The sequence below is a fragment of the Larimichthys crocea genome, chromosome II, assembly GCF_000972845.2.
Source record: "Larimichthys crocea isolate SSNF chromosome II, L_crocea_2.0, whole genome shotgun sequence".
Lineage (NCBI taxonomy): Eukaryota > Metazoa > Chordata > Actinopteri > Sciaenidae > Larimichthys > Larimichthys crocea.
The window spans coordinates 5,398,686-5,408,207 of record NC_040012.1 but is presented as its reverse complement, the minus strand read 5'-3'; positions in this window follow the sequence as shown (position 1 = coordinate 5,408,207).

Genomic DNA, 9,522 nt, shown 5'->3' with positions numbered 1-9,522 from the left:
TTATTGAGTAAATCCTTCACACAGTTTATATTGTACATTTCATCATAAATCATTTGTAAATCAGGCTCTAACGAGAAGATTATTATTCTACACAACATGAAAGAACTGTAATTATAAGTATTACCTTAAATCATTCATTCAAATCAAACATCTATGTGATGCCAAAAAGTTCAAAAGATTATTTAAGATCATTTAAAATAAAACACCATCTCCCATCACATTATTAAACACTCTATATGTAAAAACATTACACTCATATGCACTCGTTGTAGGAATAATTATGTGCTGCAGTTTCTATTTGCATATCTGCCAATTATGCCGACACACACTACATGACAAAAGTGTGTGGACACCCAAACAAAGTATGGGAACATGTAAATATATAATTGTTGAACAGCCTCCACTCCAGACCATGACAAAGAGACAAAGGTACCTACAAACTGCCAGTAGATTCACCTGAGTGATAGTGGAAAAAATGTAAAGAGTGACATCTAGTGGAGAACTGACAGAAGATAGAAGATTAAACATTGACACAATAATTACAACCATTTAAATAGTAAATTAAGCTTCAGCTCAGCTGTTAAATCACTATGCATAGAATACCAAAGTGCCACCCACTCACACTTTTTTCTATTCTGTAACTGTTTAACTGTAAAATTGATACAGCTCAGCAGTGTTTCCATCGGGGGCATCAAGCATTAGTCCAGCATAGAGAGGCTGAGTGAACTTGGTCTGGACTCTGTGGAGGAGAGTCATGGTTTCAGAGACGCTGTAGAAGGACAGAATACCTGCCTGTGATCCAGGTACACTCCAATCTGGAGGACGAGGACCTGAGACGGGAGTTTGGACACTGTTATGTCTGAAATGTAACGAGTTTTGTAAAAACCCAATGCCAAGACTTATCATTATCTCCAAATCTTTCATTTACAGTGTTATTGTCTTGTATGTTACGACTACTGAAACTCTCCTTCGCCTTTCCTCCTCTCCACTCCCAGTAACAACGTCCAGTCAGATCTCTCTGCTCAGGACCTGAACATAGTGAACTGTCTGGGTGACTAGGATAAAATTGTTTGTCATCAGAAATTACTTTTGTTCTCTTCAGATAATAAAGCGTGTTTTGCGTGTTTGGATCCAGTGTGAGTCACGTGAAATTTTAAAACTCAGCCTGGTTTGGCTCTGTTATGCATAAAACATCACTTCACGTCACTGTCCAGTGAGATGTTTGTCCATTGTCTCTCGCAGAACTCCTGTAGTTTATCTCGAGCTCTGACACAGCAGCTGTCACATCCTAAAGTACCTCAGATTGATGGGTGTGATCTGCTAATCTTGAAATGATCTTGCTTGTAGTCAAAAAGTTTGTGAGAAACTGGTTGTGGTCCTCTGGGTGAGAGTTCTCCAGCTCAGCGTCTTTCCTCTTCAGCCAGTGATCTCCTGCTCCAGCTTCCCCTGAAGTCTTTGACTCGACTCACTCAGTTTCTGCTGGGATCTGACCTGCTGCTTCACATCAGACCTTCTTTTCTCCATGAGACGGATCAGCTCAGTGAAGATCTTCTCATTGTCCTCACTGCTTTATCAGCAGCGATTGATAGCCTCAACCTCCTGTTGGAGCTCCTTCACATCTTTCTCTCTGTCCTGGATTCTCTGCGGGATGTTTAGTCGACTCACCTCGAGCTCTCTCTGCCCTCAGTCCTTTCTGCTGCAGCTGAGACTGTGTCGTGGCCTATGTTCATCCACAGAGCAAGATAACAGATACACGGCTGATCAGTAGGCAGAACACTTCATCACCTCATCATGACGAGAGCAGAGTTCTCCTGGAGCTTCTTGGAGGGCTCCACCAGTTGTGTTTCAAAGGCAGAGGATTCAAAGTGAGGCTGAAGGTGTTTCTCACAGTAAGAGGCCAGACAGACCAGACAGGACTTCAGAGCTTTCAGTTTTCTCCCAGTGCAGACATCACAGGCCACATCTTCAGGTCCAGCATAGCAGTGATCATCAGGAGCAGCTTGGAGTCCAGTCTTCTTCAGTTCCTCCACTAAAGCTGCTAACATGGTGTTTTTCTTCAGGACAGGCCTCGGTGTGAAGGTCTGCCTACACTGAGGGCAGCTGTGGATTCTCTTCTCATCCTCTCCATCCCAGAAGTTTTGAATACACTTCATGCAGTAGCTGTGTCCACAGGGAATAGCCACCGGATCCTTCAGTAGATCCAGACAGATCGGACAAGAAATAGTTTCCCGGGCCAGCTGAGCTCCTTTCTGCGCCATTTCAGCTCTCTGTGACAACGACTGTCTGAGTTTGACTTCCTCAGAAATGAAACTAGTTTTTGCTCTTATCTAAATTTGCGTTTCTGTCACAAGGTTTTGCACGTCACCATCTGTTGGTCACACACATTAAACAGTAGATCTGAAGGGGAGGGAACAAGTAATTATAAGCACAGAGTGGAGCTCGCTGTGTTTGAGATCAGCACAAAGAAGGAGGGGTTATCAAGCTGTGGTTAATTTGTGGAAGCAGGTTGGCATGACATCAACAGGGTGTGTTTCATTACTTATCATTCTGTTATATTGACAGTGTGACGACATAACAGTGTACTAAGTCAAAGTCCTTTTTACATTGAGTTAGTGTTTTAAAACGGGAAATAAAAGGTTATAATAAACCAACAAACCTAAGTGTTCAATCATTAAAGTGTAACTGCACACCAGATTTCTGCTAGTTCCCTCACTTCACTTCCCTCCCACATTTTCCACTAGATCTGCAGCTGATATTTCAGCAAGTAACCTTTGTAAGTAACATACAAAGGCACTGATGGAGAGGGACATACAGCCATACATTCATGACTGAGAGGGTGAAAGATGCAGAAAGGCAACAGAAAGCATAAAACTGCAACTTCCTTTACCCTGACCTACTCCTGTGGGTGACATTCTGTTATGTGTTGACTGATGCAGTGCACAGGACTCTGTTAAAAACTTTCTACATAACACATATAATGAAATTAAAGAGGAAGTTTTGATCATGAAAAGCTCCCTTGGCCATTTTACATGCATCTCTAACGCCTACATAACTTCAAAGAGCTTCACACAGTTACCTCTTGCTGCCACATGGAGCCGCCAGTGATCCATGTCTCCTTTAATGCAGCTTTAAGCAGCTCGTTAAGGTCAGCTCAGTCACAGATAACAAATGATTTAACCAATCGTAGCCCTCAAATGTATAAAACTAATTCATTTAAACACATTTATTAAAGCTCTGTATCTGAGCTCAGGTTTATATATTTAGATAGACGGTACGTTAAAAGCTTTAGCACTGATTGCTGCAGTTTGGGTTCATACTCTCTGTCTTGGAGCCATAATTCAAATCTGAAAACACAAACACACACATGTCTGTATTAAATGTGGCCTACCTGGCTACTTTATACTGTCTGCTCCATAGTGCTGTACATTTTATTCCCTGTACATTAATTTGACAGCTGGAGCAACAATTTACTTTTCAAATTAAGCTTAGACATGAAACAATATGTGATACGGTTTTAAAGTACGCTGCATTGATTAAACACAAAAGCATCACGTTTTAGACGCTAACAGTTGTTAAATCATTGTTTTTGGTCCAACAAAATAAAAGAAGAAGCAAATATTAGATAAAAGTTGAAAGAAACGATGATGAAATGATTACAAATGTAGGTAGAAGATGTTTGTTTTTTCTAATACTCTGCCCATTAATCATCTAATGAATTAAACTCCTGTATATAAAACATATACAGCAGTGCATGTATTCATATTTTCCTTTAAATACTTTAAATACATTCAGCTAATCCTCCTGTACTTCTTAAGTGTGATATTGAACGCTGGAATCATACTTACAGAGGAGTATCTTTACTTTTCTCCACAAACACTTGCAGCAGTGATTCATTAAATATCTGTTAGTAACAGTATGTCTCTAGAATATTTGTTGGTGTTTCCACTTCTGGAATATTTGCATTATAATAACTGTAAACCACAATAGATACACGATCCCATGTAAACAACTACCTAAGTAAAAATGAACCTCATTAAACTAAACCTGATTAACATATAATTACAGTTCTGTGATGTTGGAGTGTAGTGCTAAGACACAAAGACCCTCCGTACAGCAGAGTGAGTCATTTGGGAGATGTGATATGATCTCACCGTCTGTCAGGAAGGAAACCACCACAGTAAATATTTAATCAGCAATTTGATTCGCCTTTCAAATATTCATTGAATCTAATCAACTTAATCACAGCGTGATCGTTATTTCACAGCGTAATGAAACTCCCCGCCACTTCACTCGAGCGTGACCTGGTGGCGGTGGCTGACTTCACGAAGAACAATAAAACTAACGCACCCCTCATCCACACACACACACATACACACACACACACACACACACACACACATAATGATAAGATGGGAGAAAATAGACTGGAAGGAATTAAAGAATCCAAGAAAGCAAGAATACAGTACACTTTACAGAAAGCAACATGTAGGTGCCTTAAAACAGACAAAAAAGAGACATATATAAACAGAAACCAGATGGACGGAGGCTGGAAAACTTTCTGCATAATAACAAAATGAACACAAAGGTTTAAAAAAGAGTCTACAGTCGTAAATATGCAGCATTTTAACGGTAAAAAAGAGTCTACAGTCGTAAATATGCAGCATTTTAACGGAATTTGTGCAGAATAAAGTAGTATTTAAATGACAGACTGTTAATTTTAAACCAAACCTTTATTTTATACAGCATTCATATGATATTCATATGTTAATTGTATGGTAAAACAGTGTTTCTTTTTATGGTAAAAAAACATGTATTTGTACTGTAAAAATATATAAAAATAAAACGCCACCTTGAAATGTCAAATCAACAGTTTAAAGTCTGTGTAAAGGCAATTCTGAGATTTCTTTCCAAACACATTAAATACGTTGGACAATAGTTGCTGAAAACACGTGAAAAGACTTTGAACGATATATCACTGAAATGTCCAAATGACTAAGGCTGACTAAAGTTGACTAAAGTTGACCAAGGTTGACCAAGGCTGACTAAAGTTGACTAAAGTTGACCAAGGTTGACCAAGGTTGACCAAGGTTGACTAATGACATATCACTGAAATGTGGAGTCAGAGGTTCAAACTGTTTTTCACCAGTTTTAAGTCTCAGGATTTTGTGGGCGGTCCTTAAAGGGTGGCTCGATGACACGCTGAGGCCACCCTGAACACAGAGACAGAGATGAATTCATCTCAGCTCAGAGTGTTTCAAAGTTAGTCATGTTCATTTTCTGAACTCATCTGACACGTTTCGCTTCAAAACGCCCCCACAGTCCTGGAGCTGAGAGTTCATTTTTACCTGATTTTGACACCTGATTTCATAAAGTTGTTGATATTTTTAATCATTCAAATTTGGCTGGGTGGTTAATAACACTTTCTTCTTTGGTCTGACAAACTCAGAACATTTATTCTGACTTTACACAGACTTTAATATCTTTTTACATTTTCTATGAAGACCACATCTGTAGTGAATTTATGGCTAGACTCCCAAACACACGCAATGCTTTCTGATGCACTATTTTGCAACATCTAACCAGGCAAAGAAAGTGTGGACTGAGATAAGAGAGAGAGAGATGAAGACGGAGAAACATAAATATGTTAATTCTGTAATACGACACACAAATATTCGGATGACTCTGCCAAATCTGACCGGAGAAGCCGGCGAGAGGCCGCAGGCTGCAGCAGCAGCTCTTTACAGAGGAACAGTGAGATGGATCTAATGTACAGTGTAATGTTTGGCCTCAGGAGTGCGCAGGGACGCTGCTGTGTCCTATTTGCTGGGATGTTGAGCTCATTTTGAGGAGCACTTCATTCTCTCTGCCCTCTGGGATCTTAGCCACAGGCTGGAATACAGTACAATCTATCTGTTTTTTCATCAGACGCTGTAATAGCCTCTCTGTTGTGTCTGTCTGATGCTAAAGTCTCACATCCACTTTATCTCACCTTAACAGTTTAGATGTCTGGAAAACAGCAGGAGGAGATGATAGACATGTTATTATTTTTGCCATAATATTTTGTTTCTATCACATGGATGCACACATCAGAAAGCTGCACATTTCTCTGCAGGTAGAGTGAGTGCGCACACTCGCATAATGTTACCTCACCTTCATCCACTCGGCATCAAATCCACTGTTACTGTTTCATGTCCGTCCTTTATTTCTCAGGAGCCTTAAAACTCCAGAAAAGTTGGACAATTAGAGACAAATAAAACTACTTTAAATAAAAAGTTTTGGGAAAATGAATGGATGTTTTAAGGGTATAAAAATGTGTCAGTTTGCCTCTGGTCGTATGTACCCTTCAGGAAAAAACTTCTCACAGTGTCGAGTTAGGCAGTTAATTAGAGCAGAGATCCAACATAAACCTCTGACTTGCAAATTCTTTTTCTACCTACAGTCACTTAAATACAGTTCAAAGACGAGATCACAAAACATCCCAAGGTTTTTGGAATCAGGGTTGTACTGACAGGCCAACACCTCAAAATTTTACTAATTAACACATTTGAATCATTTGTTCAATCATTAAGAAGTTTAAGCACATAAAACCTACCCGTAATCTGGAAATCTGCAAAGACGTGGATCTTGTGAGGTGGTGCTGAACGACGCCTGGTCGCTCAAACAAGCTGTGACGACACTCACCTGTCAGTCAAAACGTCCACGCTCTTAATCCTGCATAACTTTAGGATTTCTCATAATGCTGAACTATTCTTTTAAAGTCGCAACAAAATATTTATGTCTTTAGTTGATATCACCTCATCTTCCCACTGTAAAGAAACAACACTTGAAAGGCCCCGTCTAGAGTCAGTATTTAGAGAATTTATAAGTAACAAAACCAAAAAGACTCTTATGAATATTATATTCTATGTCTGCCTTATTCTAATCAGATCACACTGCACCTTTAAAATGTTCTAGCATGGCTAAAAAACACACAGCAACTGTTCATCTACATGTATTTTCATCTTGTACTCCTGCTCACACGCGTGTACGCGATTTTAAATCAAATTCACGTCTCCAGCAGCAGAATAATCCTGCACAGGAGTTACAGCCGCCTTCACTCCCTTTCACTCTGCTGTGCTCAGATTTCCTTACACCCCGGGATGATTGAAAGCACGTGATAAGCACAAGCAATGTCCAGGCAAGGCCCGGCACACCTGGAGATAAACAAAGAGGTGCAGCATCTCGCTAAGCCGCTGAAGAGAGAGTCAGTCAAAGCAAGAGGACTGGAACACAGCAAAGGCCGGAGAGGAGGGGTGCTGATGAAATGTGATGATAGCAACAATGAAATGTTGTTGGGGAACGATTTGCATCTAAGTTTGGATGTCACTCAGATTATCAAGCTGAGGAAGGTGATTGGCAGGGATTAAGTAGCTGCTCTTAATCAAAGTAAAGTAAAGTGGGAAGATTATGCAAAAGTGGCATTATGATGCAAAACAGTGAAGTGAACAGTTAACTGGAGCAGCAGGTCTCTATAAAAACCTCTTATCTTGTTTCTTTGTTGTATTCCGTGCTTCATTATTGATGTTTTTGACAATTAAAATCCAGTTTTCCCGTTTAATATCATCAAGGTTGTTGAAATCATCTGACAGCGTCACATGCACATATTCTGCTCATGTGCTGTAGTTCAGCTCGACATATTTGGCGTCTTTGGAAACTTTTGGATGTCGACTAGAGTTTAAAATCAAGTTCTGTGGGTTTAAACAAAGTATGGCTGCACAGCATGAGTCTGTAAAAAGAGCGAGAGAGTTAGATGAAGAAGCTGATGTAGCTAAAAAAGAAGAAAAAAAAATATTCTGACCTCCGGCAGGAAATTTGAAATAATTAGAAATAATATTCTAACACGAAGCTTCTCTCAGATATAACCATCAGATTTTGAGTAACTACTTTGCTGTTTTATTTTCGCAACTTACATCAATACACTTTTTTTTCTGCCTCGATAAAACAAAGACTGATTTGTGGAATCTGTGAATTTTAAATCTGATCGAGTTTCTACTTAAATCTTAATGACTTTTAAATTAGAACTGGCAGATTGTTGGTGTTTTGTGTCTCTGTTGGGGACGAATCGAGGCGAGAAGGAGAATTGTAAAACAGTAAATTTATGGAAAATTCATTTTTACAGTTGTTTTATGTTTTTTTTTTAAAGTGTACACAAAACTCTGCAAATTAACAACCAAACTGTTATTTTACGTGTTATGACAGAAAAGTTTCATTATTATTCATACATTATTTTGTATCTATGTCTGTAAAATTACAGCAGTTATCTGTGATAAATATGTGGCTTATTATATAAATGTTAATACTAACAATTTAACACATTCCTTTGTAATTTTGAGGTAAATGTTACTAGTTTTACATGAATGTGTAAGTTTACATTCAAACTCTGTAAATTAATTCATGGAAAATAACTTAAAATAATCTTTACAGTAGTTTCCTGTTTGTTTTTTTATGTTATACAAATCTCTGTAAAATTAAAGACATTCTCTCTAAATTAACAATCAAACTTATTTTTAAGTATTATGCCATTAACGACAAATTACTTTTTAATTCTACGTTTTTTGTTTGACAGTGGCTGTTTTTGGTAATGTGCCTCATGGTCAGTCTCTTAAATTTTATCACCCACAGTAAGAAAGTGGCATTATAAATAAAGGTCTGTGCTGTTTTTACAGAGGAAAGGACTGCCACAATGACTCTGATTGAGTCCTGTACACAGTAAATGTGTACATAAAGAAGAAATGAAAGTTGTACTGAATTTGCTTGATTTGTTTTTTTCATTTTCCGCCTGCAGACCAGCAGGAGACACAAAGAAGATAAAAGTATTGCATGACTAGAAGCTCAGTTTGTCTCCCGCTGCTGCAGAAACAACACAGCTGGAGCATTTTTCTAACCTACATTTCAGTGCTTTAATGTTTAATGCATGTATAAGTGTGTAAGAGTAGCATATCACTGTATGCGTGTAGCATTCATAACTGCTACATGTACAGCATAGACATACGGTGCATATTTATGTGATTGGCTAGTGCTGAATTTGACTGAATTATTTCATATTTTATCCAGATTCAGAGTCATATTTTGATAACTGCTATTTGTAGACCAACTCTTTGCATTCACTATCATACATTTTATTTTTAGCACCAATGTCAATATGAGATGAGAGACAGTTATAGCTCGTTGCTTCCTTGTTGTTTATGTGGATAATGGATGAATCCACTTCATTCATTGGTGTCTAGACTCTTTAAACACTGATAGAACTCGTTTCTTACTTTCATAATAATGAACATTATTTGTACAATCATTTCTTACATTATGTTGAACGCTGAAAGCTGGTTGACACCTTAAAACGAAGCAATGACTTCTTATAACACCTCAAGACAAGAGCTGACGAGTTGACAGGAGTTTCTGTCCTCTGCACGTGTCCGTTGATCCTCAGTTGTTGTTCTCCAGGGTGCAGAAGGAACGTTTTCTGTAAATATGGAAACGAGTTTT